Consider the following 23,059-nt stretch of genomic DNA (forward strand, 5'->3'; position numbering starts at 1 on the left):
TCCCCCTCCACCGCCAGATCCCCCACCAATAATTTTAACACCTCCTGATCCTCCTCCACCCCCACTGCTACCCCCTCCACAGCATATCCCTCCTCCACCACCAGATCCGCCGCTCATGTATGGGATCTTCTGCTGGCTCATTCCACCCCCCTGTCCCCCACCAGATCCTCCTCCGATGCAGCATCCTGAAGACTGTCCACCAATGCTGCCTCCTCCACCACTTGATCCTCCTCCACAGCAGCCTTGTCCGCCTCCGCCTCCGCCACCTGAGACAATGATGATCTTCTGGCCGCCTCCACCACCGCTGCCTCCTCCACCACCGCCTCCGCCAGAACAGCAACAGCAGCCTGATGACCCTCCTTGGCCTTGATAGCTGATGGAACCTCCTCCACTACTTCCACAGCATGAGCTGCCACCTCCACCACCACCGCCGCCACCTCCTCCACCTCCTCCTCCACAGCAGGAGCCACCACCCTGCTTCTGCTGCATAGAACTCATCTTCCTATGTTGGTGTGTAGGGTGTTCTTTCTCCTGTTTTGTTTCCCTTCTGGTGGTTTAGCTCTGGAAGATAAGTAAGACAAAATCAGCCTTTCATGCACCAACAACCTTCCAAGGGTTCACATGGCAGTGGGAGGAGGAGACAGGAGCAAAAGTGGGTGTGGCAGCAAAGGCAAACTTCACCTTTGTGCAGTAGGCTGGTTTCTGCACACACTCCCAAACCACTCCCTGTTCTTCATCAAGGCACACAAGAAGCATCCCCAGAGCTCAAGGAGACTTTTCATCCAGACAACAACAGGGAACATACAATGGAGGTAATGGCATTGCAATATGGCAAAGCCAATTGTATCCTCTTGGCTTGTTTTATATACCGAAATCTCCAAGGGGCATGCAAATACGAACAAAAAGGAATCAATGTAAGAAATACAATATGAATTCCAATGTCAAAACCAAACTGCTACTGCAACAAATTGATTACTGTTTGACTCATTGAAAATGAAATGTCTAGACAGTGGTACCTCTGGTTAAGAACTGGTTCCGGAGGTCCGTTCTTAACCAAAAATGTTCTTAACCTGAGGTACCACTTTAGCTAATGGGGCCTCCCACTGCCACCGCGCCCCCAGAGCACGATTTCTGTTCCCTTCCTGAAGCAAAGTTCTTAACCTGAGGTACCATTTCTGGGTTAGCAGAGTCTGTAACCTGAAGTGTCTGTAACCTGAAGTGTCTGCAACCTTAGGTATCACTGTAAAGAGTTATGGTGGCAACCTCTAAATGGAGCATTGAATTTGGTTTCAAAATCAAATCTGTGGTGCATCCGTGTCTATTTGCTAACCCTATCCATAACTGCTTCTTAGCTTTGCACTAGAAATATATTATCATATATAAATTTCTCTTAAGCAGTCGTTGATTGCATCAAAACCCATTCTCTAAAATATCCTCTTGCACAACCAGAAGCTATCGTTTTATAATTAGTTCATCTTCCATATTCAACTCCAGCTGAATGACTTAGTTCTGTTATCGGTCAAATGCATGCAAGCATACGGACTAGACTTACCCTCTCCAGCAATAGGAACCAGCCGAGAAGTTTAAAGGGAGTGAATGAAGACATCATTGGGTCCAGATAACTTTTTATACCATCTCAAGGCCTCTCCTACGGGATATGATACACCCCTGGGCATGATGAGTTGCATATTTACTCCCTGCCTAATGACTAGACTTTCTAGTCTTAGATGCATAACAAAGGCAAGAGATTGACGTCTGTCATTGCTATAATTGTTGATAAATAAACATGATTAATTAATCATGAGCTCCACCTAATTCCTTGGCTCAATGCAGCCTCTTTGGGGCAGTGAAAGAGTCCTTGCAGGTGTGCCAGAAATGTGTAAACCCAGTCTCCTTATTTCCATAATAACAACGATAATTTTATTACTTAAATGCCACCCATGTGACTAGGTTACCCCAGTCACTTTGGGCAGCTCCCAACAGAATATTGCTACTAGAATTGAGCAAAATAAGGTTTCTGTTTCTGTTTCTCTTTCTTTTTATTTATTTGCCAAAAGATACACAAAAGCTTATATCCAATACACCAGAATAAAAGAAATAATTTTAAAATCTAATCTAAAATGGAACAGGAGCAAAGAAAAGGGAGGGGGGAAGAGGAGGGGGAAGAAAAGAAAGAAAAAGGAAAAAAGAGAGAAAAGAAAGGAAATAGAAAAAGGATTTTAAAAGTTAGCTAAATTTAATATTCACTCATTGACACCCAACTGTTCTATTTTCTATAAGCCAATATTTTTTGAATCTTCAAATCCAAATATTATAAGTTCATTTTCTCTTTCATGCATAAAGTCCATAAGAAATTTCCAATTCTTAAAGGTAAAGGGACCTCAACCATTAGGTCCAGGGGTTGTGGCGCTCATCTCGCTTTATTGGCCAAGGGAGCCGGTGTACAGCTTCCGGGTCATGTGGCCAGCATGACTAAGCCGCTTCTGGCGAACCAGAGCAGCGCACGGAAACACCGTTTCCCTTCCCACCTGAGCGGTACCTATTTATCTACTTGCACTTTGACGTGCTTTCAAACTGCTAGGTTGGCAGGAGCTGGGACCAAACAATGGGAGCTCACCCCATTGTGGGGATTCGGACCACTGACCTTCTGATCGGCAAGCCCTAGGCTCAGTGGTTTAACCCATAGCACCACCCGCATCGCTCCTTCCAATTCTTAATAAAGGTCAATAATGATTTTTCTCAAATTATGCGTTAACTTTGCCATCTCACCTAAGTCCAATAATTTTATCAGTCATTCTTCCGTAGTAGGTAGCACTGTGTCTTTCCATCTTTGTGAGTACAAAAATCTTGCTCATGTAATCATATATTGGAATAATCTTCCATAAACCTTTCCAATTATGTATCCATTAACCCTAAAAGAAAAAAGTTCTGGCTTCAGTTGGATATTAATCTTTAAAATCTTCTGTTTCAATGTATGTATTTGTATTTTTAGCCTTTTCACATGTCCACCAAGCACGATCAAATGTTTCCCCATGTTCTTGGCACTTCCAGAAAATACCTGAAACACTTTTGTATATTCTAAACAATTTCTCAGGAGTTAAATACAAAGGATGCATCATTTTATAAAAGTTCTCTTTAACATTATAACATAATATAAATTTTAACCCTTTGGTCCGCATATACTCCGCCAGTTCCATCTGTATATTATAACATAAATATTTTGCCCATTTAATCATATGTTCTTTAACTTCTTCTTCTTGGGCTTTGAATTTCAACAAAAGGTTATACATCTTTGTAGCAACATGTTCATCCTCTGCTCTCAGTTGAGTTTCAAAGCCTGACTTTCCTTGTTCTATATCTATACCAAATGTGTTTTCATCCAATTTAAACCTCTCTGCTAATGGCATATAAGAAAATCACAACCTTCCTCTATTAGCTGTTCTCTTCTTTTAATTTTATAGTCTCCTTGATGCAATTTTAAAAATTCTTGGCATGTTGTACATTTCTCTTTGCATTTTATCTCTTTTCTGTAGAAAGTTTCTTGTGATGACATCCATAACGGTGGTCTTTGGGCACAATCTAGACTTGTATTTATTCCAAATTATTAATATGTCACATATAATAAAGTGATTTTTAAAGTCCACTTTAACTTTGTGGTGCCACAAATATCCACGCCATCCATACTTTAGGTCATGTCCCTCTTTTCCAGGACCCTCTTCTTTCTCAATCTCATCCAGTCCTGCATCCACACTAAACAATGGGCTAAAAAATACAGTTTTAGGTTTGGTACACCCAATCCTCCCTTTAAATCTTGTAATATTTTAAAATGTAGTCCCCCGTCCGTCCGTCCCCCCCGCTTGCCTTCAAAACCTTGATAAGTCTTTTTGCCATTCTTTGAATGGTACTGTAAGTCATTAGCTGTAATGGAACAAAAAACATCATTCTGGGCAATATATTCATCTTTATCACAAAAATTCTTTTTTTAAAATATTTTTTATTAAATTTCCATTTAACAAACCAATCATATCACATTAATTATTCCAAATTATACCAGTACATAATAAACTCCAAATATTTAGCCAAATTTTAAATTTGGTTAAATGCTTTGAGTTCAGAAAGGGTCTAATCATCTCATATTTCTGCTGCTTTGATGTTCACAAGTCCCATCTTCCCATCTCTTTGTTGTTATCCTTTTTCTTCTTAATAACCTCCGAGTATTTCCACAGGAAAGTTGAATCAATCTTTATTTATGTTTCTGTGTGAACTTTGTAATGCTCACGTAATTCATCTCATGCTTTATCACAAAAATTCTACCCACCAAGGACAATATTAATTTTCCCCAACTTAACATATCTTTTTAATTTCCATCCATGTCTTAACATAATTATTTGGAAACAACATACAATTTATATTTGTCATGGTTATACCTAAATACTTTACTTTTTTCCAATTTGAAGTCTAGTTTTCTCCATTTTGATCTTCTGCTGTCATATGTTTTATTAACATTCTTGGAGTTTTTTATTATTAACCTTAAAACCTGCTAGCAAGCCAAATTCATTTAAATTAGCAGAGAACAATTATTCCCACTTTTTTCTTTCTTTCATGAACAGGACTTTGTTACTTAACTGATTTGTATCTATATTTGTTACTTTGCTCATTTGTATCTCTATTCATTTTAAATTCCTTTTCACCTGTTCTTCTGATTGTTTATATACAGTCGTACCTTGGAAGTTGAACGGAATCCATTCCGGAAGGCCATTTGAATTTCAAAACATTCGAAAACCAAAGCACGGCTTCTGATTGGCTGCAGGTAGCTCCTGCAGCCAATCAGAAGCCATGGAAGCCCTGTCGGATGTTCGGCTTCCAAAAATAGTTCGCAAACCAGAACAGTCACTTCCAGGTTTGCAACGTTTGGGAGCCAAAACGTTCTAGAAATAAGCTGTTCGGAAACCAAGGTAAACAACTGTACATTATAAAATAGAACATATTTTAAAAATAAGTTTTCTGACTTCAAGGAATTTTCCCCTTCCAACCAATGCTACCTTCAACTGATAATCAACATGGTTGAACGTTGCCTGATTACAGCTCTGTCAAAACAAATTCAATACCTTGCTACGCAAATACAGTTATTACAATACACAAAGTGCAACAGGCTGAATAATAATCTGTGAACATTTTATTGGTCTAGTCCAGTATGTGTAACCTATACAGTTCATATATACTGTATTTAACCTATGATAATACATTTCTTCTTTTCTTCTTGTTTCTTTTTGTGAGTTCCTGTATTACACATCCTTAGGCTTTCTTATTGCTGCTTCTTGTAAGTTCCTGTATAACACAATCCTTCAAGAGCCAGTTTGGTGTAGTGGTTAAGAGCGGTAGATTCGTAATCTGGGGAACTGGGTTCACGTCTCTGCTCCTCCACGTCTCCGCTCCTCCACATGCAGCTGCTTGGGCTAGTCACACTTCTCTGAAGTCTCTCAGCCCCACTCACCTCACAGAGTGTTTGATGTGGGGGAGGAAGGGAAAGGAGATTGTTAGCCGCTTTGAGACTCCTTTGGGTAGTGATAAAGTGGGATATCAAATCCAAACTACTACTCCTACTCCTACTACTACTACTATTCTTCTTCTTCTTCTTCTTCTTCTTCTTCTTCTTCTTCTTCTTCTTCTTCTTCTTCTTCTTCTTCTTCGTCTTCTTCTTCTTCTTCTATAAAAATAGAAAAGTCCTCAAGGTAACAAGAACAACACAGCTGATGTAGACTGCTGGCACAAGCTGCCTGGTGCAGTTACAAACTGCTAACTTGGGCAGAACAAGGTTTTCAGATATCTCCCTTGCTTCACCCCCAAAGGGCTTCTTCAGCCCTTATAAAATAGAACATATTTTAAAAAATAAGTTTTCTGACTTTAAGGGATTTCTCCCTTCCAACCACCACTACCTTCAACTGATAACCAACATGGTTGAACACTTGGATGTACAATGTACCTGATGTACACCTTCCAATAAGAAAATGGCTGCAGATATCATCATGAATTTATATTGTGCCATCTATGCACCTTAAAACATATCAGAGAACTTGTCCTTGATCTGTCAGACTTATAATCCAGAAATGATCACATGGAAGACAATAGAACAGGGGTGAGGGAATCATTGTTGACTATGGGCCATGCTACTTGGTGCCAATGGGAATTTGAGTACAGCAATATCTGGAGACTCCAAGATTCCCCACCACTGCAATAGAGAAAGGAAAGAGAAACAGAGGTAGGGATAGATAGAAGAATGTGCATTCCCCGCCGCCTTGAGCTTCATTCCCATAGAAGCTTATTCCATGTTCCCAACATTCCCCTAACTGTTTTCTGTTTTCATATGACATAAAAGGCACTTCCGGAAGTACAGTGGAATATAGCATATGTTTAGTGCACATTTCCAGTGTCCAGGGGGGGGAAATTATGTTTGCAAATATGGAAATGAGTGCTAAGCTGTGGATCATGAGACTGAGATCAAACCAAGAACCCCTTGCAGTTTCTATAGCTATATCTGTATATTACTTGACCAAAGGCCAGCCAAGTGCGTAGCGGAAACTTTGGAGATGATGGCTGGTATTTCCTTGTAGCCAGACACGTTAACTGCTATTAACGGAAAGGGCCCGATCAATCTGCTCTAATTCCTTCCAGGCGATATAATTGACTAATAAGAACCAGCTAAGAATTCATTTCCACAAATTAAAGGAAGAGAGTTCAATTATCTTCACCGTCAGTGTTTGTAAAGTACAGCTTGGGACAGAGAGAGAAAGAGGTTGATAAAGGTCAGGACATTAATTAGCCTTATTTTGCTTTTGCTGCATGCTAGTATTTGTTTGTGGATTAGGAAATATAGACCAAGGCATTCTTAGTCAAGCTCACAAGTAGGTGGCTGGGATGGATGGAAGATTGAGGAGAAGATTCCTCTGCAGCTGTTGGGTGTGTGGCCACAGATCAGCACCTAGAATGAGTCATAGAATGAGGGTCATCTAATCCAACCCTTGGCAATGCAGGAATCTCAACTAAAGCATCCATGCCAGATGGCTATCCAATCTCTGCTTAAAAACCACCAGTGAAGAACAGGCCACCACCTTCCGATGGAGTCTGTTCCACTGTCCAACAGCTCTTACCACCCAAAAGTTATTCCTGATGTTTAGTCAGAATCACCTTTCTTGTAACTTGAATCCATTGAGCTGAGTCCTACCCTCCACAGTAGGAGAAAGCAAGCTTATTCCATCTTCCATGTGACAGCCCTTGAGATACTTGAAGATGCCTATCAAATCTCCTCTCAGACTCCTCTTTTCCAAGCTAAACATAACCAATTCCTTCAATTGCTCCTCATAATGCTTGGTATCCAGAACTTTTATAATCTTGGTTGCCCTCCCATGCACACAGTCCAGCTTCTCAATATCTTTCTTAAATTGTGGTGCCAAGAACTGAACACAGTACCCCAGGTGTGGTCTAAACAAGACAGAATTGAGTAGGACGATGACTTCCCTTGATCTGGACACTATATTTTTGTTAATGCAGCCTAGAATAGCATTAGCTTTTTTTCCCCTGCTACTTCACACCCTTGACTCCCCTGGAGCTTTTGGACTACTAAGATCCCTTAGCAATCTAGTTGTCCCCCATTTTATATTTGTGCAGCTGGTTCTTCCTGACATTTGCCCCTATTGAAATTCATTTTTGTTAGTTTGGGCCCAGTTCTGTTAGGTAAAGGTAAAGGGACCCCTGACCATTAGGTCCATTCGTGGAGGACTCTGGGGTTGCGGCGCTCATCTCACTTTATTGGCCGAGGGAGCCGGCGTCCAGCTTCCAGGTCATGTGGCCAGCATGACTAAGCCACTTCTTGCAAACCAGAGCAGCGCATGGAAACACTGTTTACCTTCCCGCCAGAGCGGTACCTATTTATCTACTTGCACTTTGACGTGCTTTTGAACTGCTAGGTTGGCAGGAGCAGGGACTGAGCAACGGGAGCTCACCCCATCGCTGGGATTCAAACAGCCGACCTTCTGATCGGCAAGTCCTAGGCTCTGTGGTTTAACCCACAGCACCACCCGCGTCCCTATCGAAATTCATGTTTGTTAGTTTGGGCCCAGTTCTCCAATTTGATGAGTATCCCCTCAGTTCCTTCATCTGAGTTATTTATAAAGATACTGAACAACTATGGGCCCAGGACAGAACACTGTGGCACCCAACTTGTCACTTTTTCCAGGATGGTGAGGAACCATTAGAGAACACTATTTGGGTTTGGTCAATTAATAGCTGGAAATCCACCTAACAATAACTTTGTCTAGTCCACATTTAAATGGCTTCTCAGCAAGAATAAAATGGGGTACTTTGTCAAAAGCCTTACAGTCGTACCTCAGGTTAAGAACTTAACCCACTCTGGAGGTCCATTCTTAACCTGAAACTGTTCGTAACCTGAGGTACTAGTTTAGCTAGTAGGGCGTTCCGCTGCCGCCGCACGATTTCTGTTCTCATCCTGAAGCAAAGTTCTTAATCTGAGGTACTATTTCTTGGTTAGTGGAGTCTGTAACCTGAAGCGTCTGTAACCTGAGGTACCACTGTACTGAAATGAAAATAAACTATGTCAACAGCCACTATGTCAGGTATCTGAAAGTGTGCCTGCACACAAAAGCTTATACCCAGAACAAACTTAGTTGGACTCTAAGGTGCTACTGGACTAATTTTTCTTTTTTAAAAAAACACATTTATTTATTATTTTGACTGCATCAGACCAACACGGCTACCTACCTGAATCTATGTCAACCGCATTACTGATCCACTAAGTTTTTAACTCTATCCAAAAAGTAAATAAGTTTCGTCTGGCATTAACTGTTTTTGAGAAACCTATGCTGGATCTTAGTAATCACAACATCCTTTTCTGAGTGCTAACAGACCAACCATTTAATTATATGTTCTATGTCAGGGACGTGGCTGAATCGAATGCCTGGGAAGAGTCTGACACTGGAGATGAAGGATTGTTAGTACAAAGAGCATCAGAGTCTGACTCTGGAGACGAAAGAATGCAGACAGAGCAGGTGTGGGTGAGCTCAGCCCCCCTTTACCAAGAGTTCCCTGACTCAGCTAGAGCAGCAGACTCGGACAGCTCACAAGAAGGGGGGAGAGTTAGATGGCAGTGAGGGGGTTGCTATGCAACCAGAAGATAAACAGCGTGCAGAGGGTTCTTCTTATGAAAGCAGGGTGGAGGGAATTCCACCCTCCTTCTCTCCGAACCAGAAGAACTGAAAGGGTTAAAATGCAATGGAAGAGGAAGGACTGGACTTTGGCACCCTTTTTGCTGTGACAGGGGCAAAGACTCAGAGAGACCAACTCGTATCAAAGTGTGGCAGGTTGGGAGCCATGCTTTGGATGTAATTTATAAATAAACTTACTATAAAACTGCCAGAGAGTCATTAATTCTGATAGGGTCTAGCTTGCCTGCCTGAGATCATTACATTCTAGGACCTTTCCTGATATCAACGTCAACATGTTACCTGGGTCTTCTCCCTCCCCCCTCAGATTTTAGTTTAAAACAGTCCTGATCAAATTGCTAGAGCATATAGATAAAAAGCCGTACATCAGTAACTTCCTCAGCACCAAACATTTTCCCCCTGTTTTATTTCCCCCTGAGAACTTGCTGTTTTTTTGTGGTGGCACTGAGGGATATATATATACAGTGGGGAATTTATGGTTCTCCAGATGCTGTTAGATTACAAATCCCATCGCTCATAGCCATTGGCCATGCTGACGGAAAGTGATGGGAGCTGGAATCCATCTATACCTGAAGGTCTATAGCAGCAGTTCTCAATCTGTGGCTCCCCAGATGTTGTTGGACTACAACTCCCATCATCCCTGAGCTCTGTCCTTGCTAGCTAGGAGTGATGGGAGTTGTAGATCAACGACATCTGGGGACCCACAGGTTGAGAAAGGCTGGTCTATAGGCTTAAGATGGCAAACTTACAGCTCCCTAGTTATTTATTGGACTCCAGTTCCCATCAGTCCCATTCCAGCATGGCCAATGGCCAAGGGTGATGGGAGTTGGAGACTGACAACAGCTAGAGAGCTTCAGGTACACCCCAAATGTAGAGGAATGTGCCTGAATATTAAGATGCCACAAAGCGGCTCCACGCAAACTGCCCATAGTTACACACCTTGCAGCAGCAGCTGTTTATTTTGAAATGCCCATTACCTGTTATAGGGCAGTGATGTAACAAGGTTCATTTCAGGCAAGCAGGCGAGACAGGAAACCGTCTGACTCATACAGTTGGTTGCAGACGCCTTTGTCAGTTTTCTTTAGATGAAGCAGGAGAAAGGTTTCAGTTACAGAGCAAAAGGTAAGAACACTGGAAGAGACCAGCTAAATTAGCAGGAATGGTCCATGTCTCTCAGCTTCCGGGTTCTCACAGTGGCCAATCAGATTCCTCTAGGGAGGCACCCTCCTTTCTATTTCCCCCCCAGTTAGCACTGAAAAGTGAACAGTCACTGAAAGTTCCAATTACTTACCATGGTCAATAGCTATTGAAAAACCGTGCATTAGTCTAGTCCTATTTTAAAGCCATTTAAGGTTGGTCTATGGGGTCATGAAGAGTCGGACACGACTAAACAAAAACAACAAGGTGAATTCATTACCATGTCTTGTCCCAACAGATCTCATAAGTGAAGGTTGGTGCTTATGGTGATAACGATCATTAATTACCCGCTTTTCAAACCAAGGTCACATGGCAGGTTACAACAATTAAAGCACAATGTCAAGAACAGTTAAAAACAACTTAGAATCATCTAAATAAGGCGGATCCTAAAAAAAAATATGCATATTGCATGTCAAGAAGGCCCTTTGCCTGGTTGTCTGTAACTTCACTTTTCACAGTGAGGGAACCACTAGAAGGTCCTCAGATCCAGATCTCAGTGTCTAGGCTATGGTTTTTGTTATACCATGAGCCCCATTCATTTGCCTAATTGTTTAGCTAAAAGGATTCAATTTCCTTGGATTTGTGATGCTAGCCCCCTAGTGCACAACAGCTGTGTTATTTAATTGCCCAAGGATTTTATGGAGGCACACGGAGAGTTCTCATCCAGAGCAGTTAGGAAAGAACACTACTACTACTACTACTAATAATAATAATTTATTATTTGTACCCCACCCATCTGGCTGGGTTTCCCCAGCCACTCTGGGCAGCTTCCAACAAAGATTAAAATAAACATTAAATGAGTCCTTGTGGCAGATCCTTTAGTCTCACCAGTATGGCCATTTATCCATCTCAGTATTTTGCATCTGTCTCATCCCAGATTTATGTGGGCAACAACTAGCAGAGTCAGCAAGGTTTGTGAATGTGGTGCAAGGAAGCAGATCATTTAATAGAATGGAATGTGTATAAAGATTCTGCATTTAAAGTGTACAGGCACATAAAGCATAGACAAACATATTCATTTCAATAATCAAGGAAAAGAATTCCATTAGCTGCAGAATGGTTTCTCTCTCCTTCCACATAGCTACTCCACCAAGAGCCAGTGTGGTGTAGCAGTTAGCATGCCAGACCTGAGAGACTAGGGTTCAAATCTGGCTGTCAGGAGCCAGAGTCAAGCATAGGTCAGCCAAAGAGCCAACACAGTGTCAGTGAAGTTAACTCTTTATTCAAGAAACCACAACAGCACAGGCCTGGTGATTCCAACAATACCAGTAGATCTTGTCCCAATGTGGCAGTTATGAGGACTGTGGGTCCCTGTGTTCCCACCGCTCTAGGCTTGCATACAACCAGGCTCTGCCCTTTCCATTTATTTGCATGTTCTTGTAGACTGGGGGCTGGAAGAGAAAGAAGGGAGCTGATTGCAGCAGGAAGGGGAGACTCCCTGGATTTTTCAGCAGCCTGCCTCATCAATGCCTCTTGGCCCCTCTCCAGTGTGGTGTAGTGGTTAAGAGCGGTAGACTCGTAATCTGGTGAACCTGGTTCGCTTCCCCACTCCTCCACATGCAGCTGCTGGGTGACCTTGGGCCAGTCACACTTCTTTGCAGTCTCTCAGCCCCACTCACCTCACAGAGTGTTTGTTGTGGGGGGGGGGAGGGAAAGGAGATTGCTAGCCGCTTTGAGACTCCTTAGGCTAGTGATAAAGCAGGATATCAAATCCAAACTTCTTCTTCTTCTTCTTCTTCTTCTTCTTCTTCTTCTTCTTCTTCTTCTTCTTCTTCTTCTTCTTCTTCTTCTTCTTCTTCTTCCTCCTAGCCACTTTTTCTGACTCTGAGCCTTTAGCTTCCAACCCCTCCTCTTCCCAGTCTCCCAGTCTTCTCCCTCTGACCACTCATGTTCATCCCACCACCAGTCCCCTGGCTCTGAGCTTTCATCCCTTGGGGGTTCCCCAGCTCATACCTTTCACCTTTCCTCTTCATCGAGCCAGTCCATGACACACAGTCATGATGCACACTGAGTGTGACCTTAGACCAGATACTGCCTCTTACCCTAACCTATCTTGCAGGGTTGTTGTGTGGATTAAACGAGAAGGGCATGCCATCTTGAACTCCATGAAGAAGAAGAAAAGTGAGATGTAAATGCAATTAATTAATTGGTTGCTTGATTTATTTAATAAATAAATAAATTTGAAACACCTGAAGTGTAGTTGGAGAATGCTCAAGATGGCAGAGAAATACAAGCAGAATGAGTGCATCCCTCCACAACCTGGTACCTTCCAGATACCATTGGACTACAAATGCCATCAGATCCAACCAATTTGGCCAATGGCTAGGGATGCAGGAGCTGTCAGCCTGCAGGTTACCAGAAGATGGTTGCCAGAAGCCAGACCATCTTGGTCCAGGAACAGCCATAGCTGTCTTACCTGCCAAAGCTGGTAAAGGGCAATTCTACTTTGATAGGAAGTAGAATCCCCATCATTCAGCCCGGACACTGAGATCCAGCGCCAAGGGCCTTCTGGCGGTTCCCTACTGAGAGAAGTGAGGTTACAGGGAACCAAACAGAGGGCCTTCTCGGTAGTGGTACCCGCCCTGTGGAACATCCTCCCATCAGAGGTCAAGGAAATAAGCAGCTATCCTATTTTTAAAAGACATCTTAAGACAGCCCTGCTTAGGGAAGTTTTTAATATTTAATGCTGTATTGTTTTAACACTCGATTGGGAGTCGCCCAAAGTGGCTGGGAAACTCAGCCACATGGGCAAGGTATAAACAATAAATTACTACTACTACTACTACTACTACTACTACTACTATTATTAACATGGGAAGCTACCTTACACTGAGTCAAAATAGGGATACGAGTGGCGCTGTGGTCTAAACCACTGAGCTTGCTGATCAGAAGGTTGGCGCTTTGAATCCCCACAATGGAAGGAGCTCCCATTGCTCTGTCCCAGCTTCTGCCAACCTAACAATTCTAAAACATGCCAGTGCAAGTAGATAAATAGGTACCACTGCAGTGGGAAGGTCAGTGGCATTTCTGTGCGCTCTGGTTTCCATCACGGTGTCCCGTTGCACCAGAAGCGGTTTAGTCATGTTGGCCACATTCCCTGGAAAGCTGTCTGTGGACAAACACCGGCTCCCTTGGTCTAAAGTGAGATGAGCACCACCACTGGACTTACCGTAACTGTCCAGGGGTCCTTTACCTTTTTTTTTGTTTTTTACCTTTTACTGAGTCAAACCTTTGGTCTATCTAGCTAAGTATTGTCTACACACTGTCTGGAAGCAGCTCTCCAGAGTTTCTCTCCCAGCCCTACCAGGAATTGCTGGGGATTGTACCTGGGAGCTTCTCCATGCAAACCAAATGCTGTCCCATTTACAGGTCCTTCTGGGCCACCAGGGGTTTCCATAGCAGGTGCTGATGCTGGGCCTGCTACTCTGCCTCATTCAAAGTCCACCTACTTAGGGATTGCTCATTACTCAAGTTTACCTGTGCTTGGTCTGTTTGTTTGCTTAATCCATGTTCTTCAGTCTTGCTTAACTTCATATTATCAGTGAGCACCTGATCTGTCACACATAATTTATGCTAAGCCTGGGTGACATTTTACAGGTGTCCCATGGAGCTGTTGCCCAGATATATATAAATTGTATTATATTTTGTGCATGTAACTAACTGCTCAACGTACCTGGAAGAGCTGTCAATAAACACATATGTAACTCCTGTTCACTCCACAGAATTATTATTTTTTTACTTTATATTTTCAAAAAATCAAAAAGACTAGGGACTCTCTCTTTTTAATTTGAAATAGAAAATAGCAAAGGACCCAGACCCCACATGGACCAGTTGAGCGTGTGTGGGCTCATGTCCAAATTTATTTTGGAGGATTCTGTCCCAAAAGGATTTTTCAAAATTTAACTTCCCATGCCCTCCCAAAAAATAAAGACACCACAAGGCAGGAAACCTCTTTGTTTCAATCTCAACAGGACAATAAATTATTTTCCACAAGATGAATGACTTGTGAAATCATGAGTGTGTGTTTTTTTATTATAAAATATCATGTTTTATGTTTTCTTCCAGAATGGAAAAGAGAAATAAGGACAATTGTGGTGTGGCGAAAGGCAAAGTGAGACGGGCATATTATGTAATATTTTGCAAGCCAATTGAGCATCAATGCTGGGTTATCTCTTCACAGTAAGCATTTGGGTTGCAAAGGAGAATCATGTGGATTTCGACTAATATCAAGCACATTATGGACTGGACCAAAGGCGCATCTAGTCCCGTTTCCTGTTCTCATAGTGGGCGATCAGATGCCACAACGAAAATTCTGTAATCAGCATCTGAGTTTTTAGTTATGAGCATGTGGAAAGGAAGCAGTCCACTTTTGACATTGCCCCCACCAATTGCCTTCTCTCTTCTTAACTCCAGGAGGTGTTATTTTGGATTCTGTGGATAGGATGGAGGTGCCTTCTTCTGTTGATCCTGGGGAGGTGAGCTCGTTTTTGGTGGAGTGCAATCAGCATCTTGCTTTGGTGGACATTTCTGTGGGTTGTCTTGGTATGGCTGTGGGTTGGTTGGGCCCTGGGATTGCTGGGAAGACATCCTTCAGAGTGTTCTAAAAGAGATAGCAGAGATATTTTTTATTATTGCTTACAGTCTTATTTTGCCTGCCTTCCCTCCATCATGGAACATAAAGTAAGGTCCACGTGGTTCTGGTTCCAACTGGTAATCTCACCACTATATTCTGCACTACCTGCAGTTTCTCTACTGTCTCCAAAGGCAGACCCAAGTATAACACATTGCAGTAATCTAACCTAGAGTTTAGCAGACCATAGACAACAAAAGCCAGGTTATTTCTGTCCAAATAGGGTAACAGATGGATGAATACTGCCATTACTGTTACTACTTATAACTGTACACTGGGCAAGATCAAGGTTTGAGGGGGTCCTGTGCAAAGTAACCCATTGATAGGTCTTGATGAGATTGCCTGGCACTGGTGATAACCAGGAAAGCTCCAAGAAGCACCAATTGCCCAGTTCTAGGGGCTGATTTCTGATCTTTAGAAGCCCTGTGCAAAGTGGAGGACGAGAGAATTCTTCAAGAGGAGCTTCTAAAGGTGCCACTGTGCTTTGAACGCAGCTTTCAATTGATTGGTCCTGCCTGCAAACATCATTTTAGCCAAACTCCATCTTTACCTGTACAATACCTAGTGCCATATGCAATGTCAGATATAGGGTAGGTGAGCGTGGCTTGGCTGAAAAGTCCTTGTGGGCCAGATGGTAGGCCACTTCTCTAAAGCCAAAAATGATGTTTCTGGGTTTCTCAAAAGGTCAAGTGCTAGATGTCGATTTGGACACAATAGCTAAGCTCTTAAAGGCAACAATTAAAAAATCTGCATAACTAAAAACTGGAATTAACCCACAGTGCCACCTGCGTCCCACTGCCATAATATCATAGCGATGATTAAATTAACGCATTTTAGGAGAATCTGTAATGAGCAACCAAATAAATTTATGGAATCAATGGTTCTGGAACAACAAATACCAATGCAATAAAATATATTTTACACTAATGTGAAAGCATTATAGGTAAGGATGTCAGAGAATTCCAACCAAAACTGAAATGGGGGAAGAAATTGACCATGATTCTCATGTTATTTGTAAAATATTGGATGCACAAGTATAAATCTCCTTTCACCAGAGCAGAATTGACCTCTCTCCCCCTCAGCCCCCGTCTCTGGAATAATGATAGTTCCAAACAACATTCATGTCTGTGACATTCTTTTTCCCTTAATCTTGTCGACAAACATTCCTCATTCTGATGAAAGATCTAAGATGGCATTGCTTTCCGCTCTGCTCTGTATCTGTCACACACAGCGTGGTTTTCCTCCTCCTGCAGTTCATCTTAACCAAAAACTATGTCATTCATCTCACTCTCTGCTGTGGTAAATTCACTTACATTGTGTTATTTACATAATGAATTGCATATATTATGCATGCTACGTTGTCTTCACATTATCCTACCCTATTCATTTCAATGTAAAGGGAACATGATGCAGGCAGGGAAGAAACAATATCAACTATGTATCATTTGAGGACCGGAAGCCACAGGGTCCTCTGAAACTAATCATGAGAATGTAAGAAGAGCTTGCTGGATGAGGCCAATGCCCCATCAAATCCTGCATACTGTTCTCACAGTGGCCGGCCAGATGGCTCTGTGGCAAATGCGCAAGACAGACCTGAGCACAAAAAGCAAATTTCCCTTTCTGCAGTTTCCAGCAACTGGTATTCAAGAACATTACCCTTTCTGTGTGTTTGTTTACTTGCGGATATTTTACAAGTTGCTCAAATGTCTGTTGCTCGACTGCCACCGCTATTTATCTCTTTTATTTCATTTGTTGGCGTGATTTATATCCTGAACAATCAGGGCCAGATTTAGATTTGATGAGGCCCTAAGCTACTGAAGGTAATGGGGGCCTTTATATGTCCAGCTGTCCTTTGTCAACAACAAATTGTCGCTGTTTTTTTGTGTTGAATATATGCTATATGGTAATTTATAGACCTAATAGGTATCTAAAGTCATTTGCACATAACAAAATATGCATTTTATCAAAGTAATTGTTGAACTGAAATACAATTAAGAAGAAGTATATTAATAGTGAAATGCAATTAAGAAATATAATTGAGAGGGACGCAGGTTGTGCTGTGGTCTAAACCACTGAGCCTAGGGCTTGCTGATCAGAAGGTCGGCGGTTCGAATCCCCACGACAGGATGAGCTCCCAGTGCTCGGTCCCAGCTCCAGCCAACCTAGCAGTTCGAAAGCACGTCAAAGTGCAAGTAGATAAATAGGTATTGCTCCGGTGGAAAGGTAAACGGTGTTTCCATGTGCTGCTCTGGTTCACTAGAAGTGGCTTTGTCATGCTGGCCACATGACCCGGAAGCTGTCTGCGGACAAAACACTGGCTCCCCTTTTGGGTGGCATGCATATTTGTGGTATGACAAGGTTAAAGCTCACAAAGCATTTAAAAACCATATTGTCAGGAAAGCATTGTTTAATGTCTGGATCAAATATAAAGACTTGTTGGAAAACAAAACCCCAAGATGGTTGTCACCAATGGAGGCAAAGGCTGTGAAAAGACTCAATATGGATTCTAAATGGCTGAAATATAGGGAAATATTGGAACAAGAAGAAGACAAATTGAAATTGCAGAGTTTTGAGAAATTAAAAGATAAAGTGCGAGATTGGCTTCATTATTACCAAATAATGGAGGCTTATAAACGGGATAGGAAAATTGGCTTCCAGGTGGAAAAATCAAAATGGGAACCAAAAACTAAGAATTTGTCAAATATGTATAACTTGCTGTTGAAATGGAATACGCAAGATGAAACGGTTAAATAAGCTATGATTAAGTGGGCAGAATATATTGGTCATAACATTATGTTTGCTGACTGGAAATAGTTGTGGTCCACCGGTATGAAATTTACGGCATGTAATGCCTTAAGAGAGAATATTATGAAAATGATTTACAGGTGGTACATGACCCCAGTCAAGCTTGCAAAATTTTATCATTTGCCTGATAATAAATGCTGGAAATGTAAGGAAAATGAAGGCACATTCTTTCACCTTTGGTGGACGTGCCCAAGGATTAAGGCTTTCTGGGAAATGATATATAATGAAATGAAAAAGGTATTTAAATATACCTTCCTGAAGAAACCAGAGGCCTTTCTCCTGGGCATGGTCGGCCAATTGGTGTCAAAGAAGGACAGAACATTTTTTATGTATGCAACAACAGCAGCAAGAATACTCATCGCAAAGTATTGGAAGACACAAGATCTACCCACTCTGGAAGAATGGCAGATGAAGGTGATAGATTATATGGGACTGGCAGAAATGACTGGCAAAATCCGAGACCAGGGAAGAGAGACGGCGGAAGAAGATTGGAAGAAATTTAAGGACTATCTTGGGAAATATTGTAAAATTAAGGAATGTTAGAATGATGTTGGTTTAGAAATTAAGTGGTTTTCAGCTGTAATGATTAAGAAGACTGGAGAAAAAAAAGAAAGGTTGAAAATTAAATGAAAATTAATGGTGAGGATTTGCTGAATTAATAATTAGAATTGGAATACAAAAAGGGGAAGTATGAGGAGGTCTGGGAAGTAAGTTATAAGAAAATAAGTGAACGAAATTTTATTTGTTTTTAAACTGTTTTCAGTTTTGTATTTTTCTATTTTTGTTACTTTTTCTGTTTGTGTTTTGTTTTTATTAATGTCTTTTCTATAACCTTTGAAATGTTAATAAATATCTTTAAAAAACAAAACACTGGCTCCCTCAGCCTATAGAGTGAGATGAGTGCCGCAACCCCAGAGTTGTCTGCGACTGGACTTAACAGTCAGGGGTCCCTTTACCCTTTACCTTTACAATTAAGAAGTATATTTAGGGGGCGGCAAGAGAATGGGGTCCTAAGCTTTAGCTTGTTTAGCTTATACATAAATCTGGCACTGTGCACAATTAACGTACAGTTAGATTAAAATGGGAGTAACAAGGTAGCGAGAAACCAATCCAGCTGTGCTCTTCTCACATTCTGACCAGACGGCAAAGGTTTCAGATTCCCTGTTTGGGACATGACATAGTTCTGAGGTAAAGCATCTGCTTCACAGTCAGAAAATCTCAGGTTTAATTCCGGGCATCTCCTGTGATAGGCCTGAGAATGCCCTCTTTCTGAAACCCTGGAGACTTAGTGCCAGTCACTGAGGCAGATGGTTCACTGGTCCAACTCTGTACAAGGCGGCTTCCCTATGCTCCCATCAGATCGACACAAAGCAAATGCAGAGAATGTGTACTTTACAATGGCACCCACATTGCACCTCTATGCTGCTCTTATTATTAATTGAAGAACCTACGGTCCTCCAGATTTTGTTTTGACTATAGCCCCCATCATTCCTATCCATTGGCCATGATAGTTATGGCTGATAGGAGTTGGAGTCCAACAACATCTGGAGGGACACAGGTTCCACATGCCCAATGCAGAGTTTATTCCAGCTATTCTTTCATCATCATTTTATGACCCACAAGGGAATCCCATGGTCAAGAAGACTCACCTGGTCTTGCAGTGAGTCCTGGAACAAGTGCAAGGCATTCAGTGAATATAAGACTTTAGCGGAGACTGCAGATGCTTTTAAAGCCCGTCCAGTGCACGGAAAAAACCCTTTGCGTGTGGACAGTCAGTTCAATACCAGTTAAAACTAGATTTAATTACACCTTTGGCTGAACTTGTAATTTTTTAATGGAGAATTCCCCCATACCTGTTTCTGTGTCATTTATTTGGCAGTTATCACAATATGGAGACCCACCCTAACGAAAATCATAAGGTTATGGTCCAGGTGTCAATCAATCTTGTGAAAGAGGGTTGCATGTTGCATGTTCTTCAAAGTGATTTTTTTTAATGTACTTCACATTTTTACAATGTATGAAGGTCCTTTAGAGCCTATTAAGGCCAGAGTCCTCCATTTGTGGAGTCTTTTGGGTTGCATCCAGATGGGAGAAGGCTAACTGAAAATAATGGGCATGATGAAGGTAGGACCATTCATTTCCTTCTCTTTTTTTGTAGACTATTTTATTCGTTTTATAGGAAAATAACATGTCACATATAAGAAAGAAAATTGAATAAGGATACAGTACCGTCAAATAATTGAATCGCTGAAGGCATCACGGAGGCTTCAATTATCTGTGACATAGCCTCTCCTTAAGTAAGTAAGTATTGACATCACTTCTATTTACAAAGCTGATATATAAAGGTACTTAAGTACACTTTCTTGAAAAAACCAGAGGCCTTTCTCCTGGGCATGGTTGGCCAATTGGTACTAAAGATGGATAGAACTTTCTTTATGTACGCAACAACAGCAGCAAGAATTCTCATCGCAAAATACTGGAAGACACAAGATTTACCCACTCTGGAGGAATGGCAGATGAAGATGATCGATTACATGGGATTGGCAGAAATGACCGGCAGAATCCGAGACCAGGGAAAGGAGTCGGTGGAAGAAGATTGGAGGAAATTTAAAGACTATTTACAGAAATATTGTAAAATTAATGAATGTTAGAATGATGTTGGATAGAAATTAAATGGTTACCAGCTGTAATGTAAAGGTGGAATAATAATTCAAAATAAGCTATACTAAGTCGTAACAAGGATTTGCTGAATTAAGAATTTGAACTGGAATACAAAAGGCGGAGGTGAGAGGAGGTCCGGGACAGAAGGTAATGGAAATAAGAAATGGGAATTATATTTGTTTTGTTTTGTTTTAAATGTGTATTTTTGCTCTTTTGTCTGTTGTTTTTTCTTTTTGTATTAAATTGGAAAATTTCAATAAATATTTATTTTAAAAAATACAAAGCTGATATATAGGGAATGACTGTATTTCACTTGATCTCTAACAAACTTGCTGTGTTGCATTAATTTCAAAGGGCATGTTCTGAGCATGCTAGTCCAGACCAGGATACCTGAAAGACTTCCTGCCCCTGTACATACCCAATAAGATCACTTAGGTCATCTAGGGAAAATATCTAATCATGGCTCTGCACCCTACAGAATATCATAGGGTGGAAACCCCAAAATGGGACATTTTGTGTTGTTGCCCCAGTGCTGTTGAACTCCATTTCCTCTTTCATATGTAAAGCAGCAACTATGGCTTGCTTCAGGCTTCTTGTAAAGATATATCATTCTTGCCCTGAAGCATAAGATTGGTCCCTGTTTTGAGTCTTTTCTGGTTTTATTCGCTTTTAGATTTAAAAACAGAGTTTTTATACTGCTGCTGTACTGGTTTTAGGTTGTGGTTTTGTTTCATTCATTCATTCAGTTAATTACATTTGTATCCTAGGTAAAGGTAAAGTTACCCCTGCCCGTATGGGCCAGTCTTGACAGACTCTGGGGTTGTGCGCCCATCTCACTCAAGAGGCCAGGGGCCAGCGCTGTCCGCAGACACTTCCGGGTCACATGGCCAGCGTGACATCGCTGCTCTGGCGAGCCAGAGCTGCACACGGAAACGCCGTTTACCTTCCCGCTGGTAAGCGGTCCCTATTTATCTACTTGCACCCGGAGGTGCTTTCGAACTGCTAGGTTGGCAGGCGCTGGGACCGAGCAGCGGGAGCGCACCCCGCAGCAGGGATTCGAACCGCCGACCTTTCGATCGGCAAGTCCTAGGCGCTGAAGCTTTAACCCACAGCGCCACCTGTGTCCCCATTTGTATCCTACCTTTTCCTCAAAGGAGCTCCAGGTGGCATATGTGGTTCTCTGCCACCTCATTTAATCCCCATAACAAACCAGTAAGGTAGGTTAGGCTGAGAGGCAGTGACTGGCCCAACTTCATGTCAAGTGAGCTTTGTGTGACTGAGTGGGGATTCGAACTGTTGTTTAAGAATATTGTTGACCTATAACTCCCATCCTCCTTGACCATTGGCCAGTGACTGGGGCTGATGGGAGTCCAACAATATCTGAAAAGCCACAGGTTCCCTCATTCTTGCTGCAGAGTTCCAAACAAACCAATATATATTTGTTGTGATGGAAGAGTTAGAAGGAACATCAGTCAAAACTGGACAATAACTTCATTACCCCTTCTAAACAAGAGTGGGACAAGAACAATAGGAATCACCTCTATGTGACCTCCAAAATCTCTCCCAACCCTATAATTCTATTATTTCATGCCAAGTTTTAATAAGGTAGATGCAACATGCCTTTTCCCATCATGTTCTCCTGGTATTTTGAGACATCTCCTGCTGTTCTTCTACAGGACCCTTCTTAGGCTCCGATCCTGCAAGGGCTTCTGAGGTCCTCATAAAGGAGATGTTCCTTCCTACCTACTTCTCTCCCTTCCACTACCCATTGTGCCATTCATGTTCAACTAGACGGTATCCCAAAGAACGTATGACCTCAGAATCACCTTCCCTTACCCCAGGAAGGAAAGAACATGAAGTAATCTCATTCCCTGAGTCATAAAACTCCTATTCCTTTCCTTTTACGAGCCCTTTCTATTTCAAACTCTCTTGTTAAATTTAAGCCGTGTCCCCACCCTTTTCGTCTCCTTTGTATATATTAGTTGATTTATTCTCCATTCCAGTGGGGACTGACATTTCTTATTACTATTATTTTAAATTTTTATTAGCAGCCAAGGTGATTATTATGAAGGTGGAGTTTTGCCGGTGAGATTATGCAACAAACTTGAGATGCACACATCTTTGCAAATCATGGGCCTGTCCCTCTTGGATCCTCCACTCTTATTGCAAAACAGGTGTAATCATGAATCTTGCAGTCACTCCTTAGATTTCTTTTTTTTTTTTTCCGACAGAGACAAGCAATTTACATTTAGGGGGGTGGAGTACGCAGGAGCTATTATTCATCACAGAGATGTTGAGGCATGACTGACATGTGCCCTTGTGGCCCCTATTCCTGTTAACATTCCCTATTTTCCAGTAAGATTTTAGTCAAGTCTCCCATACTACAATAAGATAACAGCTACAAAAAATAAAATACAAATTGAATAAATAGAATCCAGGGTCCTCTCTTAAGGGTAGCCCAAAGAAGGTAGTAGCTTCTCCCGACTCTCACCTGGGATATTTCCTTTCTCATCCCAGCCTCTCACTCTGG

The 23,059-nt window shown here is 41.8% G+C and overlaps 2 long non-coding RNA genes across 4 annotated transcripts; one reads left to right on the plus strand and one right to left on the minus strand.

Moving 5' to 3' along the window:
- Window positions 1-519: 519 nt before the first annotated feature.
- Window positions 520-8,955, minus strand: LOC309358790. Of its 3 annotated transcripts, none has more exons than XR_014163601.1 (4): window positions 8,776-8,955; window positions 2,770-2,912; window positions 1,553-1,648; window positions 520-561 (listed from the first exon to the last, which is right to left on the minus strand). It is a non-coding gene; the product is annotated as an uncharacterized lncRNA (long non-coding RNA). The 3 variants fall into 3 exon arrangements; XR_014163602.1 differs by lacking the exon at window positions 8,776-8,955 and adding an exon at window positions 6,901-7,566; XR_014163603.1 differs by lacking the exon at window positions 8,776-8,955 and adding an exon at window positions 4,724-4,737.
- LOC309358824 lies at window positions 4,826-9,016 on the plus strand. The gene is made up of 3 exons (XR_014163644.1): window positions 4,826-4,955; window positions 6,093-6,259; window positions 8,951-9,016. It is a non-coding gene; the product is annotated as an uncharacterized lncRNA (long non-coding RNA).
- Window positions 9,017-23,059: the final 14,043 nt, after the last annotated feature.

Source organism: Podarcis melisellensis (assembly GCF_964234715.1).
Source record: "Podarcis melisellensis genome assembly, chromosome: 16".
NCBI classification, from domain to species: domain Eukaryota; kingdom Metazoa; phylum Chordata; class Lepidosauria; order Squamata; family Lacertidae; genus Podarcis; species Podarcis melisellensis.